The sequence below is a fragment of the Phyllobates terribilis genome, unplaced genomic scaffold (genome assembly GCF_046119375.1).
Source record: "Phyllobates terribilis strain yellow unplaced genomic scaffold, ASM4611937v1 Scaffold_29__1_contigs__length_15306474, whole genome shotgun sequence".
In the NCBI taxonomy this organism is placed as follows: domain Eukaryota; kingdom Metazoa; phylum Chordata; class Amphibia; order Anura; family Dendrobatidae; genus Phyllobates; species Phyllobates terribilis.
In genome coordinates, this window is record NW_027362789.1 from 6247765 (window position 1) to 6270774 (window position 23010).

The 23010-nt window shown below is 47.6% G+C and overlaps 1 protein-coding gene, 1 long non-coding RNA gene and 1 pseudogene across 3 annotated transcripts in view; 1 reads left to right on the forward strand and 2 right to left on the reverse strand.

Moving 5' to 3' along the window:
* The window catches only part of LOC141178606 (uncharacterized), a 39146-nt gene extending 19393 nt beyond the window's left edge, over positions 1–19753 (forward strand). The window contains exons 2-3 of one of the 2 annotated variants that reach the window (XR_012254841.1): positions 9419–9542; positions 17395–19753. This is a non-coding gene — a long non-coding RNA (uncharacterized lncRNA). The remainder of the gene's footprint in view (positions 1–9418; positions 9543–17394) is intronic. The other variant, XR_012254842.1, reaches the window with a different exon arrangement.
* LOC141178593 (uncharacterized) overlaps positions 1–23010 on the reverse strand; it is a 328452-nt gene that overhangs the window by 297560 nt on the left and 7882 nt on the right. The window lies entirely within an intron of this gene.
* The window catches only part of LOC141178605 (uncharacterized), a 92806-nt pseudogene that overhangs the window by 29950 nt on the left and 39846 nt on the right, over positions 1–23010 (reverse strand).

Sequence of the window (23010 nt, forward strand, 5' to 3'; positions counted from 1 at the left end):
TTGTTTTCTTAGAGCCGTTACCTTCCTCCGGGTGAGATGGAGGCAAGGGTTCCACAGATTGTATAGCATTTTGGTTAATGGTATATAATTTGGCTAGCGTGGCATACCGGGGCAGGTACACTTCCCTCTTCCCGATATTGATTATGCGAACGGGCACCCTCCCATGGCGTACATTAACCACCCCCCGTGCTGTCAAGATGGTGGGCCTACTGTCTGAGTAAACTGGTTCTACCATTGCCTGGTAATCTCTACCTCTCAGACCAATAGCTGCCCGGCACCAAATCATCATTTCACTTTTTGGGGGCATGGCAATAGGGAAAGGGTCACACATTCTAACGCTACCAATCTCACCGCCGGAGAGTTCCACCTGTTGCCGTCACATCAGTGCCCGGATCTCTTTTTGGAGCACTCGCTGCTCGCCGGAGCTGGCGTTCTTGGCAACCTGCTGTAAAAGGAAAATCACCTCTGCAAGACAATTTTCAATTACATTAGTTCCTAGAGTTATCTTTGGGTGACTCTCGTGTTTGTCAATGTCTACAATGATCAGCCCCTGTGCTGCCAGTTCAACTCTACCAATTTTAATGGTCACCTCTTTAAATCCGATCTGTGGCACGGGCTGACCATTGCTGGCGATGATACTCAAATCGTCGTCAGGGTAGCGGGTAATATCCGAGTCATTCCAGTACTGCTTGAAGAGCACGTACGGGAAGGTGGTGACCTGTGATCCGGTGTCCAGTAGGGCACTCATAGGAATGCCATCCAGTACCACAGGCAAGACTGGACGTCCGCCCACATATTTGTCGCGCCAGTTCGATGGGCCTGATGATCTTTTTCCTAGGGGTTGGCCCTCTACCCTAGGTTGTGCCAGTTTAAAGGACAGTACCTTGCCATATGTCCGGGTTGATTGCAGCGGCGGCAGATGGGTTGTCCGTCCTCGTTGTATCGGTCGCTGGGTCTTCCTCTGGCCGGTGGGGTCCTCCTTGGTCGACGCCACGGGATGTCCTCCGGTCCGGATGCCAGCTGGATCTTCCCTGGAGTGGAAACCTGTAAAGACTGCACAGTTCGGGTTAGCGCGGCAACGCTTTTAGCTAGCTCTTGGACCTGATGGTGCAGGTCTGGAGCTGAGTCATTGTTCAAAGCCTGCGCATCAGCTCCCACAGGCCCTGCCGACAAGGGCGCCGCCTCCTGGTGGTAAGTGGTAGTGGGGCGTCTGTGGGTCACAACGCCACCTGGTGCCGGTTCTCGGAGCACCCGGATGGCTCTGTCCTTGAACTGTGCAAATCCCAGATGAGGGTCCTGTAAGGCCATTGCCCGCAACTGAGTTCGGTGGGCATTGCAATATAAACCCTCTATAAATTGTTCAGTTAACAGCCTGTCCTCGTCTCCCACGCCGTCAGGGTCGGTCTGCTTAATGGCCCTCAGGGCCTCTTGTAGGTTCAGGGCATAGTCCCTTATACTCTCATGTGCCCGCTGTTTGCACCCGTAGAATCTAAGCTTGATCTCGGCTGAGGTGCGGGTATCAAAGGTGTCCCTCAGCCGGGTTAGTATCCCTGCGACAGTCCTCCCCCCAGGTGGCCAGGACTTTACCTCCCTTTGGGCTGCCCCGGTTAATTGGGCCACCAGGATGCTCACTTTTTGCTCTTCTGTGAGGGGGTACACCTGGAAGAGGCTATCCAGTTTTTCTCTAAAGTCCTGCAGGGTATGTGACTCCCCTGAGTACTGGGGTAGCCAGGCTGCCCCCAGGATATAGGGCATGGTAAAAGGCATGACCGCCACAGCGGTGGCGCTGGCGGGGGTTGGAGCGGTGAAGCTCTCCTCCGTATCCGACATCCTTCTCCCCCCTAGTGGACCGTGGCCTACCTTGCGATGATCCTCTTCCGTAGGCCGCGGCTCCGCAGTGGATCGTCAGGGTTGAGGACCTTCCGTCGCGCTCCTGTGACGTCGGCGTCTGCTGGGCTCCTTCCAGGACCTTACGCAACGTCCGGACGTGAGGCGGGGCTTCAGTTCTCGCGCGCTTTCGGAGTCCACGCCCCTCTTCTTCCCGCGCGGCGTCTTCAAGATGGCGTCCAACGGCGGGAAAACTCCACGGATGGCGGGAAGAAGGCTGAAGATGGCGCCGGATGGCGGGAAAACCTCACGGATGGCGGGAAGAAGGCTGAAGATGGCGCCGGATGGCGGGAATCTTCTCGGATGGCGGGAAGAAGGCTGAAGATGGCGCCGGATGGCGGGAAAACCTCACGGATGGCGGGAAGAAGGCTGAAGATGGCGCCGGATGGCGGGAATCTTCTCGGATGGCGGGAAGAAGGCTGAAGATGGAGCCGGATGGCGGGAAAACTTCACGGATGGTAAGTTTTAAAAGTCTCTTTTTCAGGCACGCAGTACCCGGTGGTTGCGGGCACGGAATCCTGCCGACTACGCCAAAAGTTGACGCGCCCCTGGGCCTGAGTCGCGCAGCGTTGCGCACGCGGGAGCCTACCCGGAGCCGGATCAGATGGGGGTAGTAGTCTCGTGGCGGTGACCCGGTCCGTGCCCAGGGAGTCAGACTAAGTGGCAGTCTATTAGCAGTAGATGGTGGATGACTACGCCACCCGTTGAATGCAGCTTTAGGGCTGCTGCTGCAGGGCAGACCGCTGAGGCCGGTGGTAGGATTGTGCAGCGTGGTAGTATAACCCCCAACGGGAGGGGTATGGCCTCAGGGCAGCCGACGTGGATGATGGGGGTAGCACGAACCACTCAGAGACGATGCGGTGTAGTTCAGGGTCTTTACTGGTGACAAAGATAGACCCTCCCGGAGTACTTGCTAGCAATCGGGGCCTGGTCAGTCCTTGAGCAGATGGGATCTCCCCTGGCCAGGCGGAGTTGTAGGCCTTCCCAACTAACTGTACTCTTCTGGCTACCTTGCTAGAGGCGGGTAAAAGTAGCCCACGTCCCTGAGTGTACCGTGTGGTGCTCACCCGTATGGCCGGTGACTCGGGACCTTCTAATGGCTTCCGCTCCACGATGGCGGTGCTGGTCCCACGCGTGTGAACGTGCCTTCGGGTTTCTGGGCCAGAGGACCTGCAATCCCCTGCCGGTCGGTTTCTGCTGCTGGGTAGGAGATAGTCCCCACAGCCTCGGACTCCGGGTCCGGTAAGAAATCTTCTCAGTCAGGGCGAGCTCTGCAGCTGCCAGCCCCTGACTCCTTGTAACACTGCTCCCACAGAGCTCCTGATGTTCTGTTCCTATATTTGCTTCTTCTCTCTGTCTCTACTTCTTCTCTACTCACTAACCCTGCCTCAGCCCCAGTTTTATATAGGGGAAGTTCTTCCCCTCCCAGGACTGTGCAGGAGGTGTGGCATGCATAGGATTCCTGACCAAGAGACCTCCCACCTGCTCTCAGACGTAATATCTCTATCACTGTGGCAACCAGACCCCTAGGGTGTCACAACTGCACCACACGTCTCTGAGCTTCCTTGCTGCACCATCACTACCATTATCATTTACATCTGCTGCCCTGGGGCCATACCCCTCCCGTTGGGGGTTATACCAGCTACGCTGCACAACCATATCACCGGCCTCAGCGGTCTGCCCTGCAGCGGCGGCTCCATAGCCGCATTCAACGGGTGGCGTAGTCGAACACTAAAATATCATATACTAATTCCGCCACTTAGTTTGACACCCTGGGCACGGACCGGGTCACCGCCACGAGGACTACTACCCCAACAGATCCGGCTCCGGGTATTCCTCAAACATGGCCCAGGGGGCGCGTCAACTTTGCCGTAGTCGGCAGGATTTCGTGCCCGCAACCACCGGGTACTGCGTGCCTGAAAAAGATTTTTGAACTTACATGTGGTGAAGTTTCCCGCCGTCCGGAGTCGTTTCCCGCCATCCGGAGCCGATTTCCCGCCATCGGACGCCATCTTGGGTCGTTTCCTGCCGTCTTCCCGCCATCCGCAGTCGATTTCCCGCCATCGGGCTCCATCTTCGGGACGCCGCGCGGGAAGAAGAGGGGCGTGGACGCCGAAAGCGCGCGAGATCTGAAGCTCCGCCCCACGCACTGACGCTGCTCAAGGTCCTGGAAGGGAGGAAGAGCGACGCTGACGTCATCGGAGCGCGACGCCAGGTCCTCTACCCCGACGATTGACTGCGGAGCCGTGGCCTACGGAAGAGGATCTCCGGAAGGTAGGCCACGGTCCACCAGGGGGGAGGAGGACACCAGGAACGGACAGCAAGATGGCGGACCGGCAGCAGACTAAGCTGCCCAGCATCGGCAGTGCCCCAGTCGTCGCCGGCCCCGACCAGCGCCAGGAGAAGACGCGTGACGCAGGAGCGGTCGCGGGAGCAGGTAAGAGGAGTCTCCCTGTCCCGGACGCTGCCAGCGTCAGCCTGCTCCCGGGCCCCTTGGTGGAGCCGCCGATCCCGGGCGCTGCAGACACCAACCTGCTTCAGACCCCGCAACCAGCCCTGCAGCCGAGCCCTCCAGCCCTGGGCACCGCCACCACCAGCCCAGGCCCAAAGTCGCACCCTCTGACCCCGGGCGTCATCAACAGCGGCCTTCTCCAGACCCTGCCGCAAGGCTTCACCCGGCATGAGTGTGCCAAAGGACCGTACGCCCTTCACGTACACCGGCTAACTGAGGAGGAGTTGCAGTATGAGGAAAGCCAAGAGGACCCGGACGGGTCTGAAGACTACCCTCAGGAGGGAGCACGGAGAGAACACCGCTACTGAAGGGAAGTAGCATAAACAAAGTACTGTATATAGTTACCCGTCAGGGTACCAGAACTGTTACCAGAACTGTTATGAGAACCGTTGCTGAGTGAAGTGTGGTCCCCGTTGGGGCTAGTATGGAACTGTTAAAGAACTGTTAACTATAAGCCCCTAATCCCCAACCAGGCTGAGGACTGTGAGCAGCCACTCCCTTATCCCCACTGGCCGAGGACTGAGAGTGGCCGGAGGTCAAGAATATGTTTTAAAAATGTTTATACCAGCAACGTTTAAAAGAGAAAAGTACCTCCCATAAAGGGATGAGTTTTCAGTTAATGTCTTATATGTGAGTGCACTTTAAAATTTTTTTGTATGTCTAAATGTCTTTACTCTTTTCCAGCCCGAGGACGTGCTGTGATTTACCAGGGGGGAATGTAGCACCCCGAGGACTCGGCTGCTACAGGGGTATTGCACCTCAACCAGAGGTGTGGTATTCCACTCCCGGGTAAGGATGGAGTGTGGAACTGAGCTCAGCTAGTTGCATACACTGCACTCATCCCATTTCCGGGGGACAGAACAACGGTACTCCCACCAGATAGTTGTGCAGGTACGACAGCGTCTGTCCCTGGCTGGAGTGGGAGGGGGGGAGGAACATCCCAGTAGTGTAGGAGCAGTCAGGGCAGGGACTCTGGGCATAGGAAGGAGCCCATTGGGTGCTAGTCACCTGGGCTCGGGTGTCAGAGGGAGTATAAGAGGTGGGCACCATCTTGAGACAGGGTCCTGTTCAGAGGAGAGTCTGTTCAGAGAGAGGAGCTCAGCCAGAGAGGGCTGAGGGGGAGCTGTGGCTCCGTCTGGGCCCAGCTCCAGAGCTAGGCCTGAAGCAGAGAGAGGAAGAAAAGGGAACACAAGGAAAGGCCCAGAGACGCAAGCAGAGGGAACCCTGAGATCCCACGAGTGAACTAAAACGGGTGAAGGGTTGGCAGAGAAGGGTACCGGATCCCAAGCTGGTGGAGGCAAATCATCCTTAGCCAGGAACCGGAGGTCGTGGACAAGTTTTGGCGCGACCCCTCGCCACATCCACCAGGAAGGCACGCCACATAGGGTCAGGAAAACCGGAGAGAGGTTTTGCCCCATAAGGCCCGAGGAAGCCGGACATAGGTGGGTCCCTGGTGAGGACGGCCTGTAGGAAGGACGAGAGGGGAGCTCAGGACCACGCTCTGGAACTGCCTGGGAGTTGGCCGAGTCCCGCACCTGGTGGACGCAGCACGGCTCGGGTGGTCACCCTTGGCCGAAGTGACCGGAGCAACACCTGTGAGTAAAAGCCTTGAAACTGCACCACACGTCTCTGAGCTTACTTGCTGCACTATCACTACCATTATCATTTACATCTGCTGCCCTGGGGCCATATCCCTCCCGTTGGGGGTTATACCATCTACGCTGCACAACCATATCACCGGCCTCAGCGGTCTGCCCTGCAGCGGCGGCTCCATAGCCGCATTCAACGGGTGGCGTAGTCGAACACTAAAACATCATATACTAATTCCGCCACTTAGTTTGACACCCTGGGCACGGACCGGGTCACCGCCACGAGGACTACTACCCCCAACAGATCCGGCTCCGGGTATTCCTCAAACATGGCCCAGGGGGCGCGTCACATGCATTTCTGCATGCGGGTTATCAAGAGCTTTTCCGAGCGATTTTAGCATCACTTGGAAAAGTGCTTGACAACTTGTTCACACTATATAAATCCATGCAACCGGCATGGATTTATAGTAGTGTGACCAAGTTAGTTAAAAAAAAGAATAAGAATGTTAAAAAATAAAAAAATTAAGTTTATACTCACCTTCCGATGTCCTCCCGGTGTTATCTCCGCTGCGTCCGGTGTGTTGGGCGGCTCACGCTGTTGTGAAGGACCTGCGGTGATGTCATTGAGCCATGTGATGGGTCACATGACTCTGACGTCATGGCAGGTTCTTCACAACAGCGCGAGCATTGCAAGAGACCGGACGGAGCAGACAAAACACCGGGAGGACATCGGAAGGTGAGTATGAACTTTATTTTTTGTTTTAAATTCTTTTTTTTTCTCCTCCAGACTTGGGTACCATCCGCACATAGAAACGCATAATATCCGTGTGTACAAATGTACTGACACGGATATTATGCGTTTCAATGCAAGTCAATGGCAGCGATTACGCCGCGTTTCCGCAAAATTAATGGACATGCTGCGGATTTTTGAGCGCAGCATAAACGCTGCGGAAAAATCCGCAGCATGGGCATTGACATTGCGGCTTGTCATTGGGGACCCTGGGGGGCGGATTACCAAGGGTTTCCCAAGCGTTTATGCTGAGGAAATTTCGCAGCATAATCACTTGGAAAACGCAAAGTGGGCACACAGCCCAAGAAAAGACTTTTCGAGGGAAAAACTTTTTCCATATTCTGAACATGAAAATTGCTTCTTTGTTTTAGGAGCAATTTCTTTTTTAATGCTTATTTTGTGACTTTGATTTTCCTTAGTAGTCGGTAATGAATTAGAAGACAGGACCTGTTTCAAATGATGAGATGACAGATCTTTGCTGTGAAGGGATGATGGTATATCTGGAGTAATGGCAGTCACTTCAATTGCATCTTGGGGGATCTCAAGATCATTTGATTTAAAAATTGAAGATGTCAGCTGTCCCTCTGATCTCCTGGTACAGTCATCTGCCAAGAATAAAACCAATTATTATTTATGAATAACATATCCTTAAAATTTATAATGTTGAATATTTCTAATTAAACTCTCCATAAAAATGTACTTTATGTAAAAGTATCATTATCTACCAAGAAAACATCACAGAGAAAAATCAGCCTTACCAACATAAATCAGATAACAAATGCATTAGCAATTTAGTGTTGGTTGGGTGTACTGGGGTGTCTGTCCATGTGGGGTGCACTTATATAGTGCTGGGCAGCCCTCCTGATCTAATAGTATGGGCATCATCACTATCCTAAGCCAGACACTGCATCACACCTACCTGTGTGACTGGCGTCCTATGCAAGCTTCATCTGTGTGCATCTTTAATACTAGGCAACCACCCCCCCATGAATTGGTAGGTTTGTGAGTGGTTGCTTCATCAGTATTTTTCACCTGTGCTGCCCCCCCCCCCCCCTTTATCATGGGGGTCTGTGGCATCCTGCTAGTGCATTTGTAATATGATTTGGAGTTAGTAAGGCTGTATCTTTTTCTGTGATTTTTTTTTTGTCCTATGTTAGCCGTCATTATTCACCAAGACAATAACAGTTCACAGTCTAATAGAAAACCTCTTAGGATGAACCAGTGGATCGTAGTGTTCAACTGTTTGTTAATTCTGTCTCCCAAATATGGAATAAAAAGCCATCAAAAAATGTTCTGTAGGCAAAAATAATATCAATAATAACTTCTACTCATCTCACAAAAAACAAGTCCCCACTCAGGTCCATCATCTGTCAATAGAAAACCAGAGGTTTCCACATTATTAGTGGCTCAAAGGCTTTTGAAAAGCAACATGGCTTCCATAAACCAATCCAGCAATATCCACTCTCCCAAAGTCAAATCTCACCCTCACTTCAAAGCCTTGCAGTGTGCCCAAAACACATTTAGCATCCATTTACTTGACATTACTATAGTGAGAAGAACCCACTTAATTGATGGTGTGTGTCTCCTGGAGCACAATCTGGGCACTATGTGTTGGGTAATGAAATTATATATTTGTAATTTTCACTCTCCAACATCCACTGCGTGCTAATTTCCGGAAAGTGCCTGTGGAGTCAAAATAGTCACTACTCCTATAGATTATTTCACTGAGGGTTATAATTTCCAAAATGGTGTCCCTTTATGAGGATTTCTACTGCTCTTGTTTTCTGCAATTTGGTCACATTAGGGCTTCTGCAAATGGTGGGTCCCATCTCCTCTGGGATCTGCTCCTGCGACATCTGCTTCTCTCACCAGAAGCCGCCTTATTCATCCTGCAGGCGGCGCTGGTGATGGAGGAGACGTCTGAACCAGAAGCTCTGGGCGGCGCAGGCTCTGTCCAGCCACTAAGATTAGGGTGCCTGGGACCAGTAGTACCATCCAGTCTGGCAGTATGGGTGTGTGTGCTGTCCAGCTGGAGTAATCTGCTCCCTGCTTCAGCCAACTGGAAAGCACCACACCCTACTAAAGCTGGAAGCATATTGCCGGAAGCTGCCAGATACAGCCTTGTTCTCCTCTGGTTCAGTCCTCTGTGCTCAGCTCCCGGCTTGTGTATTTTTTTCCTGTTCGGAGAATCTCTAATCCCATTTATTTTACTTAGCATTATATATTGTTTTGAGTATATCAATAGCCAATCACCTACAGCCGTACTACAGGCTTAAACCAATGTTAGTACGATTATTACAGAAACACACATATGGTCATATTATCGTTATTTCGGCACATGATGGAAAGTTACAAGGTTATACATCCCGGCTCAGACTAGTTAGATAACAGGAGCAGGGTGTTTCATAGAATGTTCTTGAGAGAAAAGATTCTTGTAAGAAAATTGCATGTGAAGCAGGAGAAAAGAATGAAATAATGTATGCTATGCAAGGTGTAATAATAACATCATTTTAGAAGCAAGCACAAAATGAAGTAACTATAGCATGAATATCGATATGTCCTTTACATCAACCTTGTAACATAATAATTTGACACTCACTTGGTCAACCATGAAGGGTCATTGCTGCCCTCCCTCAACAGCTTGGTGCCGTGACTCGGATCCCTAACCAGGGACGCCCCACCACCTCTGGACATCCACAAAGAGAGATTTGATTTCGGCCTCCCCCACTGGAATTGGGACTGATCATCCCCCACAAAAGCCACGGTAAGTGCCCGAGTTCTTTACTAGTGATACTGACCGTTTGGCGTGGTTTCCACGTGGTGCATGGTTGTTTGCAGTATCTCCGGATGTCTTGGTTGGATATAGTCAAAGTTGAGACTATAGGGGTGTAGTCCCATTAGGGGTCTGATATTGATAACTTTTAAAGCAGTACCACCTCGGATTGACAAGTGAATATTGTATGAATCTTCCTTAACTTCTGACAAAGATTCTTAGGAGACTGAACACTATTAGTATCAGTCGCGGCAGGTGATCGAATATTGGGTAGGACACGCACACAGATATAAGTATATCGAGTGTCCGGAGGGCTGCAGACGCGAGCTCTCCTCCATTCACCTAGTACCGTATGTGACTTCCCCGAAGGGAGGGGCGAGTCAGTGGAACAGTTGAGGCCGGCCGGACTCATACTGTGCACAAATCAAGGATCTTTGTCAGTCGAAAGACAGCAGTGCAGTGATTAATCAATGTTTACGTGGAGCAGAAAGAAAGTGTCTCCCCCTCAGGAGGGAGAGGATGTGATGACTATCATGGTCGGTCGAGAGGGGAAAAGATCATTTAAGAATGCACCAAAAGTGTTTAAGTTGTTAAACTATCCCGTGGAGGGGAGACTTCAGCCTACATTGTGGGACGAAGGAATCCGGCAGAAAAGGGGAAGACTAGTTGACTGTGGATTGTTGGAAGATGCTGAAAAGTTTAAGAAAGTTGCACATGAGATTTGTGGTGATGGATATGTTGAAATAGAGGAGGAGCCTGGTTATTTCAATTATCTTTATGTCAAGAAAGTAAAATTATCTAGCACTGTAACAAAGACTGGCTGTTTTGTGCTACAAAATGAAGCTGATGGGGAAAAGGTAGAGGAGGAAGTAGATTCCCCTTCCCAACTTATGTGTCCACAAACTGAATCTGAAGCCCCTAAAGAAGCATCCCCTACCCCCACAAATGTAGCTGTACCCCAGATTCTGAATCCGGAAACTGAGCAATTTATACCTAAGGAGATTAAATACCCTGCACTTCCCACTGGTGGCCAGCCACCACCATATAACCCAGAAGGCAGGCTTTGTAAAGTGTGTTGCGTCACCAATCCGGGATGGTGCGAGACGTATTATAATTGTGGAACACGCAGACCCAGTGTTGTAGCACCAACCTTCCCATTACTTAACGCTGATGGCGGGTATTATAAACCATTGCCCCACTTGCTCCCGCCATGGTCCACACTCCATTCGGGGAGACCCAGGGACCTGCGAACTCTACCCTATTCACCCTCTCCCGAACTGGGGAAATAGAACATGGACACGAGTACCAGGAGGTGGCGTCTGTTTTGCTGAATGGTCCTTCGGAATTTTCCACTATACTGAGAATAGGCATGGGGAGTATACCGCAACAGCAAGTTGGGATCATTGTAAGCGCAGCAAATGCAAAACTACAGCATGGGGGGGGGGCTAGCTGCAGAAATATGTTGTATTGGGGGACCTACAATACAAATTACATCCAACAATTACATCCGTGTCCACGGTCCGTTAAGAGAAGGAGAAGTGATGGCTACAAGAGCGAGACAGCTATCATGTCAGTATGTTATACATGCGGTGGGACCAAAATATGATCCCCTGGATGTACCCAGGTCACAACACCTGCTTACAGAAACAATTCAAAACACCATAGCATACGCATCACAGCTTCATGCGGTCCCAACCCTAGCCCTGCCAACCCTAGCCCTGCCATTTATTTCCACCAGTATTTTTGGATATCCAAAACAAGACGCGGCCAAAATAATAGTCGGGGCTATAAAGCAATACATCGCCACGCATCCAACTAAATTGAGAGAGATAAGACTCTTGGCCATCGACAGGGATCTCGTTGATTATGCCGCTCAACTAATCAAACCCGATATCTGGTCTCCCACAGTGTTCCCCTACCTCCAAGATCTCCCAACAATCAGTACTCATGCTGATTTCCCTCCACCTCCACCCCCTCTCACAAAGATGGAGGAAATGGAGGAAGCGGACCACAATACCAGCCCACCCAAATATACCCCATTTACCCCAGTACAGACGGATACTCTGTGTAACTGTCTCCCGGATCCCGAACATTCCCCCATGGCTTTTTACAGGGGCATGGCCGCAGATAGAGAGATATATTCAACAACAAGGAAAGATCTTTTACACCTGCTCCATGTAAAAGCCGGTGAAGGATATTATCCCATGGTAGAGGCAGCTGTCCCATATAATAGAGCATTAGACACCAATACGTATGAGAGTTGGGTTGACTTCTGTCAAGCCCTTAAAATATGGGCTCAGGATAAGTTGGCTGATCAATCCACTACCCTCACAGATGTCACTCAAGAGAAGGGAGAGTCAGCTGAGAAGTTTAATGGGCGCCTTATGCAGGTCTATAAGGACCTTGGGTTCTCCTTACATACTAAAACTCATTGCCAGCTGTTAGTATCCGCCTTTATCCAGGGGTTACGGACTGAAATCAAGGACTCGATATTGGCTGTATGACCAGATGTTGAGTCAGCCACCCCAGGAGATGCCCTAAAGGTAGCAAAAAGCTTCCAGAAAAGTGTCGGCCGGACCGCTTCTGCGGTTAAGCCCAAATCTAAACCCGCTGCAGTGGCAGTTGCAGCACCTGCAGTACCCGCAACACAGTATCCTCCCTTACAGCCTCACTATTACCCCATGGCGGTACCTGATCAGCGAGTAATGTATCCCGGGAAAAGACCAGTAGTGAATTCCCATCTTCATTGTTGGAGGTGTGGCCGGACGGGACATTTCCAAAGGGACTGTCACACCCCTGCTAGCCAGTGCACTGCCCAAGCCCCCCTATCTAGAAATAGGACGCCCGGCCCACGAGACTCACGAGAAAATGTCCCCCAAGACCATCCATTCTGGAATGGAGGCCAACCAGAGTCTGCCATCGTGATGCCCGTAACCACGCCCGGGCTCTGTTCATCTGTAGTTATCCCAGTAGGAGGGAATCCGGTGAAGTTCATGGTAGACACTGGGGCAGTCAACTCCATTTTAAAATCCACTGAACTGCCCCAGGGTCTCCCAGTCCAATTTTCTAACGACAATCTAATATTGATCGGTGTAGATGGCAGACCTAACAAACACACTCTCACTAAACCTATTCCGATTGGCCCATTTCCGGAAGTAATGGCACAATTTGTCATATCCCCGACCTGCCGGGTAAATCTTTTAGGAGCAGGCCTCTTGTCTAAATTCCGATCCCGAATTCAATACCAGGACAATGGTCAATGGTTTAAAGGATCCAAACTCTGATGCACACATAGAGGAGGTCTGCATCTTACGGGCGCTACCCACGGTTATGATTAACATATCAGATACGATTGGAAATCTCCCAAAAGATCCCAGGTTAGCTCCATACACAGAGGAAATCCCTTCTGTGGTTACAAGGCCCAGACCACATTGGGTGATTGCCGGTAGAACCAATACAGGTGTACCTCAAGCCCGGAGCGCCCTTTCCCAAGGTTCGCCAGTACCCGCTCACACATGCACAAGAACAAGGTCTACACCAGCAAATTCACACCTTGTTAGAGAAAGGGGCACTAATCCCCTGCGTCTCCCCGTGCAATACGCCGTTGTTCCCCGTAAGGAAAAAATCCCAACCGGGGCAGCCGCCCGCTTATCGATTGGTGCAGGATTTGAGGGCAGTAAATGTAGCGACAGTCTTGGAAACTACTGTGGTGCCTAACCCACATACACTTCTCTCACAAATACCATCTACCGCAGCCTGGTTTACAGTAATTGATTTAGCAAACACCTTTTTCAGCATTCCACTACATAAAGACTGTCAGTTTCTGTTTGCATTTACATATCAGGGCAGGCAATTGACTTGGACGGTGATGCCGCAGGGAGCGCAGAATAGCCCTAATCAGTTTGCAAAGAACATGTCTAGCTGTCTGCTGCCGTGGCAGCTGGACAACTCTGAGGTCGTACTATTACAATACGTTGATGATCTTCTTTTGTGTGCCCCCATGGAGCAAGTGTCCATCAGGGCCAGTGTTAGCCTCCTCAAGCATCTAGCAAAACTGAATTGTCGAGTCTCAGCCTCGAAACTTCAGTTTTGCCTTGGTCAAGTGGTTTTCTTAGGCCACTGCCTTACTCAGGGTACCAGACATCTCACAGAAGAAAGAAAGACCATCTACCTACTACCATTCCCAAAAGATCCCATAGAGCTGCAACGGTTCCTCGGACTATGTACATGTTGTAGACAATGGATCCCAGGCGCTTCACGTCTGATGCAACCCCTATATGATGCATTAAAAGAAGACACTCTGGCTGGTGTAAACAACAAGGACCACCAAGAACTGCTGCAACAAGCCTTTGAGCAACTAAAATCAAGGATAATGACAGCCCCTGCCCTTGGAAACCCAGATTATGCTCAACCTTTCCATTTGTATGTCTCTGAGACAGGAGGGCATGCCGCCGGGGTACTCACGCAGAGAAACTGTACAAAGCAGCGCCCGGTCGGTTATTGCTCAGCGCGTCTGGACCCGGTAGCCAGGGCCTCCCCCAGCTGTCTACGAGCGGTTCACGCCACACAGCAGTTACTTGAAAAAACGGTGGACATCATCCTTGGACATGAGACTCACCTTTATGCTCCACACGATATTGCAGCTGTTTTGGCTTTACAGCAACCTAAACATCTGTCCACACAGAGACACCTGCAGCTGCAGTGTACGTTGATTTTGCCAGAAAATGTGAAATTACACCGGTGCACCACCATCAACCCGGCCACCCTGCTACCAGCACCTGAAGGAGAGGGGAAAGATGCTCCACCACATGATTGTCTGGAACTAATTACTGCGGAGTCAATTCCACTTGTTTTAGTGGGGGGAAGTACCCTTGGATGACCCAGGACTTACGTTATATACGGATGGATCCAGATATGCTGACACCTCTGGCAGGTTTCATACTGGATATGCTGTCACAACTGAAGATACATTGGTAGAGGCTGCAGCCTTACCTCCCAGTATGTCAGCACATGAAGCAGAGCTCAAAGCTCTGATTGCTGCTTGTCAACAGGCCGAAGGAAAACGTGTGAATACACTGTGTTCCAAATTATTATGCAAATAATATTTTCTCAGATTTTCCCAAAATACCTATATGAATTGCAGTCATTGTAATTTTCCAGTCAAATAACTATTAGAGTACAATTGAAAGGTTTTTGTACAAACTGCCTATGATAACAGTATATTTTTAAAAAAATAAAAAACTCAAACTGCACTCAAAATGCATGTTCCAAATTATTATGCACAGCAGAGTTTTCAACCTTTTCATTTTAATAAAGAACAAAAAAATGGTAATTTTTGAAATTATAAGCATTATCAGGTTATTACAAACTGAAATCAAACAGTTTTCAACTCAAAACTTTATTCTAGGTGATGTTACATTTGCACATAGGACCCCTTGTTCGAAAGGAGCTTCTGAACTCTCTCGTCCATTGAATTTGTCAGGTTTTGGATGGTTTCTGCTTCCAATTGTTTTGCATGAGGACAGAATACCCTCCCAGAGCTGTTGCTTAGATGTGAACTGCCTCCCGCCATCATAGACACTCCTTTTGATGATGCTCCAGAGGTTCTCAATGGGGTTGAGGTCAGGGGAGCATGGGTGCCACACCATAAGTTTGTCCCCTTTTATGCCCATAGCAGCCAGAGATGCAGATGTGTTATGTGCAGCATGAGACGGGGCATTATCATGCATGAAATGATCTCAATGGTCCAGATGGATGGAGTGGAAGATGGCTACGGGAGGAGGTGGAGTAATGTTTTGGGCTGGAATCATGGGGAGAGAGATTGTCGGCCCTTTTAGGATCCCTGAAGGGGTAAAGATGAACTCCATAATGTATGTTGAGTTTCTCAAACAGCACTTCCTTCCATGGTTCAAGAAGAAGAACCGTGCATTCCGCAGCAAGATCATTTTCATGCATGATAATGCCCCGTCTCATGCTGCACATAACACATCTGCATCTCTGGCTGCTATGGGCATAAAAGGGGACAAACTTATGGTGTGGCACCCATGCTCCCCTGACCTCAACCCCATTGAGAACCTCTGGAGCATCATCAAAAGGAGTGTCTATGATGGCGGGAGGCAGTTCACATCTAAGCAACAGCTCTGGGAGGGTATTCTGTCCTCATGCAAAACAATTAAAGCAGAAACCATCCAAAACCTGATAAATTCAATGGACGAGAGAGTTCAGAAGCTCCTTTCGAACAAGGGGTCCTATGTGCAAATGCAACATCACCTAGAATAAAGTTTTGAGTTGAAAACTGTTTGATTTCAGTTTGTAATAACCTGCTAATGCTTATAATTTCAAAAATGACCATTTTTTTGTTCTTTATTAAAATTAAAAGGTTGAAAACTCTGCTGTGCATAATAATTTGGAACATGCATTTTGAGTGCAGTTTGAGTTTTTTTTTTTTTTTTTTTAAATATACTGTTATCATAGGCAGTTTGTACAAAAACCTTTCAATTGTACTCTAATAGTTATTTGACTGGAAAATTAAAATGACTGCAATTCATATAGGTAATTTGGGAAAATCTGAGAAAATATTATTTGCATAATAATTTGGAACACAGTGTATATTTACTGACTCGAGATACGCCTTCGGAATTGCACATGACTTTGGGGAGATCTGGGCAAGGAGAGGCTTTGTCACGACTGCAGGTTCTCCTGTGAAAAATGCTGAAAGAGTCAGACAATTGATGGAAGCAGTACAACTACCAAGACAGTTGGCTGTTGTAAAGGTAAAAGCTCATACCTGACCAGATGCCCCTGAAGCAAGAGGTAATGCACTTGCTGATCTCCATGCTAAGCAAGCAGCTCTTCTTCCAACATCCATGTCCATGGCTGTTACGCGGCAGCAGACCAAACAGCTAAATTCCGTGCCAACCCAGGATCAACCTGCTGAAAAATCATCAACCGGTCCCTCCAATCACAAAGCTACGCTGCACATAGCAAAAAGTCTCTAAAGAAGAACACCAGTCATGGAAGGAGGCGGGTGCTAAATTGATAGATGGGCTATGGAAAAAGGGACAACTGTATTGTTTGCCTCGACTCCTATATCAGGCCGTTGCAGCCTGGGCCCATGGACCGGTGCATTGAGGGAAGAATCAAGCTTTGCTACTGGTACAGAAACTCTATTGGGCCCCAGGAATTTCCACCGTGTTGAGCGCACAAAACAAGGTTGCACAATATGCCAAACCTGCAACCCAGGCAGATTACAGAATGTACCGAGAAAACACCTTGCTAAACCAGAGTATCCGTTCCAACAATTGCAAGTTGATCATATCACTCTCCTTAAAGCAGGACGATATGAATACTGCTTAGTGGTAGTGGATATGTTTTCCAACTGGCCAGAAGCATTCGCCGTTCCAAACATGACTGCCAAGAAGCTGGTCTCCGAAGAAGTTTTCCGGTATGGAGTCCCAGAAGTTATCGAAAGTGATCAGGGACCAGCCTTTTCCTCATGCGCATATCAAGAAATACTTACCATGATCGGATCAACAGTGGAGCTGCATACTCCTTACCATCCTCAGTCAAGCGGCAAGGTGGAGAGATTGAATGGCACACTGAAAAGGCAATTGACCAAAATGATGCAGGAGACTACGGCCCAGTGGCCTGAACTCCTTCCCATTGCACTATACCACATACGCACCACCCCCATAGGGAAACAAACTGTCACCCTATGAGATACTATTTGGGTAATAACCAGCTATAGCTCGATTTACCCCACAACAATTATCAGAAGAAACAGATCATGTTGTGCAATATGTGATTCAGCTTGCCAAAGCCTTAACTAACACCCATGCGTTAGTATCATCTTCTATTCCAGATCCAGCTGATGCAGAAGGTTATCATACCCTCAAGCCCGGAGTTTATGTGTATGTGAAGAGGCATGTTTGGAAACACGGACTAGTACCATTGTATGACGGACCATACCAAGTGCAGTAAAACTTGAAGGGAGTTCAACATGGATCCATGCTTCACATTGCAAACGTCAACCATCCAGAGATGTTTTATGATAATATGTATGGTTAGATTAATCAATACCAGGAATAGCCTACAACAGAATACTGACCCTTTTAATAACAAGTTCATTACTCACCACCAGATTTTGGTACAGGAATTGAGTCAATTAGAGAACAACCCGATCAGTGACTGTTGGATATGTACTCACTCACCAGTTTCAGCCACTAGTATGCCTTTTCTGGCGGTCCCAGTCACTCTGGAAGAAATACTAAACTGGCCCAATTGTAGCGACGCCCTTGCTAATAACGCTACTAAGTTTAGTAGATTATGGAACACCACTGTATCTCCCCTGGTGGCAAGGAAATCTTACTGCCACCAGTAGACACCTAAAATTTCCTGCCCTTAAAGGAAACAAATGGGTGCCCAGAAATAAGTCTTCCTTGACTAATTTAGGCTTCATACCAACTGAAGGTCTACAAATCAGTTTTAATGCTACCTCTAGTATGGCAGATGCTTTTAAACCGTCATTGTTGGAAAGATACATTCATAATCACTCATGGGTACATGCAAATCTGTTTATAAAAGGTACCAATGACACATGTTATAAAATATCTGGTAATATCCCTTGTAATGAATCCTCTGAATATAAGCCTAGTGATCCAACATTTGGCAATCCGAATGATGGATATTGTAGCCCCCTGGGACAAATGCCTTCATGGTGTATGTTATCAAATAACACCGTTTTTATTGATTTGGTACATAAGTTAGTATTACAGCAGTCTGCTTTATGGGATCTGCCATCAGCCACATATTGGGTCTGTGGGAATAATGCATATAAATGGCTCCCAGTCGGAGTAGGGGGGACTTGTACGTTGGCCCGGCTAACTCCAGCCACTTATCTTATTCCCTATAGTAAAGTAGATATGAGAGCCATCCCTCTTCATACCATCTATAAACGTGCCAAGAACAACACCCCACGCCCATCAGGAAGACCTCATTTAGTACAAATTAGTATACCCAATAAGATAGCCAGTACTGTCTTCCTCTACCCTATGGTAACACAAATGTGGGATAAATTATTGGAGGTCACTGATTACTTAGATGACCAGATTTGGAATATTTTGAAAGTAATTAATACTACTGTTGCGGTGCAGAATCAACTTATCATAGTGGCTAATCAACATACTTTAGTGCTGGACTATTTGACAGCAACTCAAGGAGGGATGTGTCAGGTTATAAGCCCAGCCTGTTGTCACTATATTGATCCCGACTCTACCATACGGTTAAAGACTAAAATGGAGGACATTAGGAAACTCAGGGAAGAGTATAACAAACATAAAGAATTGACCAAAGACAATTGGTGGTCTGATACATTTTCCTTTTTGAATCCTGCTAATTGGTTTAAAGGGATTGGTGGGTGGATTGCTGGAATATTACAAGGAGTGTTGCATATTGCTGCTTGCATCTTGGTAATATATGTCTTACTAAAACTAGTCTTTTATTGTATCCCATTTTGCATGAGGAAAACTTGCCAGTCAGCAGAGAGCAAGGAGGACGTTGTTAACCGACATCCAGTGCTACTGTACACGGACCTCCCAGATGTAAGCAGCATTGAGGACCTGGATGGCAAGGGAATGATGACCTTTACCCGCACGCCCTGACAAAACTTACGTCTGAAGATCAGAGCTTTATGATTATATCAACCAACAAGGGGGGATGGACATGCCGCGACAGCCTCGATTGGTAACAAGGGCACTAATTGAGCGAAGACCAATGTCCCTCAGGCTCAAAGCATGACCCTGGGATAGCACCTCTAATGTTGATAATAACATAATTTTTAGGGGGGAAAATGTAAAGGACATATTGATATTCATGCTATAGCAGCTCCATTTTGTCTGCTTGTTTCAAAATCATGTTATTATCACTCCTTGCATAACATACATTCTTTCCATCTTTTCTCTCGCTTCATCTTTCCCACACTAACTTTTCTCACAAGAACATTTTGTATTTTGTCAGACACTCCGCTCCTGTTATCTAACTAGTTTAGGCCAGGATTGACCTTGTAAAATTCCATCGTGCTTCGAACTAATATGACCATATATGTGTTTCCGTAATAATTGTACTAACATCGGTCAGCCTGTAGTACTGTAGTATGGCTGCAGAGTTGATTGGCTATTGATATGCTCAAAACAATATAAAATGCTAAGCAAAATAAACGGGATCAGAGATTCTTTGAATCCTCCCAATACAGAACATTGTTTCCGTTTGGTTTTCTGTGGATTGCAATCAATATAATAATTTGACACTCACTTGGTCAACCGTGAAGGGTTATTGCCCTCCCTCAACAAATCCATGAAACCAGGACTCGAGCCATGGCCACACATTTCCTGCAGACGTGAATAAATGTATATTACAGCCATCAGCCACGCACATCTTAGAGATATATCGTGGCACAGGTGTAATGTGTTCTTTATAGTTTATCACAATCTGTTTTGAAGTTAGTCGGTTTAAAAAGAAATTGAAAAGTCAGGATAAAGGGAAACTCTGCTGTTATTGTACAGAAATTCACACGTGGCCCTCACTGCACATTTAATATTTTCAATCATAAAAGTTAAGTTAGGTCAGGGAGACTGGACCTTGTCTTGTAGGGACCATATGAGGACATTCAACAGCACAGAAGGGAGGGAAGGTAGATTCATCCAATAAGATATCAGGGAACTAGGAAGCCAACAGCATCATTACCCTCCGCTTTCTCTAAGAGGCCCATCATAATATTTTTCTACAAGAGATTTTCTCACTTGTCAGCACATTCTACATACGCTGTCATTTTACTTTGTAGTTTACAGATCTGGGCAGGTAACAGTCAGCATCATCTAATCCCAGGGGGTAGGTGGATCCTCCAGGTTATAAGTTCTATGGAAAAGGTCTTTCAATGTTCAAAGCCATTCAAACAGTTTTGGGTGGAAGAGAATGTTGTGGTCTAGAGGCAAAATGGTGATCACACAATTGTGATACAGCCGGACTACACAACCAATAAAGCAGCCACAGCTGGTGACTGAGAAGAATCTGTGACTTCTCTGCATTTAGTGATTACTACTCACCTGGGTAGTCATATGTGGAAATCTCATCTTTACACCGCTCATCACCCCTTACATATGTCTCTGTAGTATTAATATGGATCAGATCTTCACCCTGAAACAAATATTATAAAAGTCACAGACAGATGGAGAAGTTACATCTATGATCAGCTCTAATCCTGCCATCTCCACCATTCTCATTACACAAGTATAAAACATATAATACTGGTGGATAAAACAAGACTGAGCACAAGATCTTCACAGCCGTCTACACATCATAGGGGAGATCTCATGACACCTTCTCTCCATCTACCTGATGAGCCTGAGGAACATTGGGATCTTCTTGTTTGCAGTCCTGTGGAAGAAGAGGACGGGGACATCTCTCTGGTGTTGTCCTCTTACTGGATAGATCTGGAGGAAACACATACAGGGACTGAATTCATTCTTTACATACAGATAATTATAGGCCGTGTGTATTTAGTCCTGTCTATTACCTGGTGATGTGAGGGGTTGGGGAACCTCCATCATGACGTCCTTGTACAGATCTTTGTGTCCTTCTAAATACTCCCACTCCTCCATGGAGAAATAGACAGCGACATCCTGACACCTTATAGGAACCTGACACATACAATGATACCGTCATCCCCCCGATCCCTTCATAGCATTACTGTATAATGTCCCAGCATTCCCAGCAGTGTCACCTCTCCAGTCAGCAGCTCAATCATCTTGTAGGTGAGTTCTAGGATCTTCTGGTCATTGATGTCCTCATGTATTAGGTGGTGAGGTGAAGGCCCTGTGATTGGGCTCAGGGGTCTTCCCCATCCCTCAGACACAGGGTCCTGACAGCGCTCACTAGAGGTCTTCTTCACTACTGTGCAATCCTGGTTATGGAGAGACACATTAATAAATCTCACTCCAGACATTTCCAGAGTCCTCACCTCTCCAGTTCTGTCCATCTGTTATTCCCATAGATAAGAATGGTGTAATGTGACATCATCAGAATCTCTCACCTCTCCAGTAAGACGGAAGAGGATGTCTAGGGTGAGGTGTAATATCCTCTCCGCCATCTTGTCTCTGTCCATATCCATCTTTGATGCGTAATTCAGGAAAATTCTTTTATATAGAAGATATTCACTAAGAGGATCCGATATTGTAGAGACCTGAATGAGAAGATGATGAGCCGATGTAACATCATAAAAATCCAGTGTAATAATACAATTACTGGAGATAATAAGGGGAACATATGAGGAGATTATTGTACAGTATTTAGATTCCTTTACATCTACTAATAAAACCAACAGTGGTGTGAAAAAGTGTTCGCCCCTTTCCTGATTTCTTATTCTTTCACATGTCTTTCACACTTAAATGTTTCAGATCACAAAAGAAATTTAAATATTAGACAAGGATAACACAAGTAAACACAAAATGCAGTTTTTAAATAAAGGTCTTTATTATTAAGGGAAAAAGAAATCCAAACCTACAGAGCCCTGTGTGAAAAAGTGATTGCCCCCCCCCCCAACTCCCCATTAAAACATAAATTAACTGTGGTTTATCACATCTTTGGGAAGCGGAGTTCAATTTCGCCATATAGAGGCCTGATTACTGCCACACCTGTTCTCAATCAAGGCATCACTTAAATAGAACCTGCCTGAAAAAGTGAAGTAGACTAAAAGATCCTCAAAAGCTAGCCATCATGCTGAGATCCAAAGAAATTCAGGAACAAATGAGAAACAAAGTAATTGAGATCTATCAGTCTGCAAAAGGTTATAAAGCCATTTCTAAATCTTTGACACACCAGCAAACCACAGTGAGAGCCATTATTCACAAATAGCAAAAAACATGGAACAGTGGTGAATGTTCCCAGTAGTGGCCGGCCGATCAAAATTACCCCAAGAGTGCAGCGATGACTCATCCAAGAGCTCACAAAAGACCCCACAACAACATCCAAAGAACTGCAGACCTCACTTGCCTCAGTTAAGGTCAATGTTCATGACTCCACCATAAGAAAGAGACTGGGCAAAAATGACAACTCCCAGAACTGGAAGTTGACCCGACATCACCGATGTCCCAGTCTCAATGATTGACTGGGCTGTGAAGTTTCATCACTTCATAGCCCAGCATCTCGCGGGCTTGCGCCACTCTGTTAATGAAAGCAGTGAAGAGAGAGCGCACACGATGCTGGGCTGTGACATGTGGTGAAACGCCACCCACAGCCCAGTCAATCAATTCCGGAACGTGACGTGAAGTCACCAGACATCAGAGGCAACTGCAGCCGGGGGTCACATGATGGTGCTAAGAGGATAACGATAGCGCCGCTCACAGGCACATTTGGAAACACAAGGTATTTGAAGAAAGCCTTATTTCCTAGGTTTAAATCCATCTGC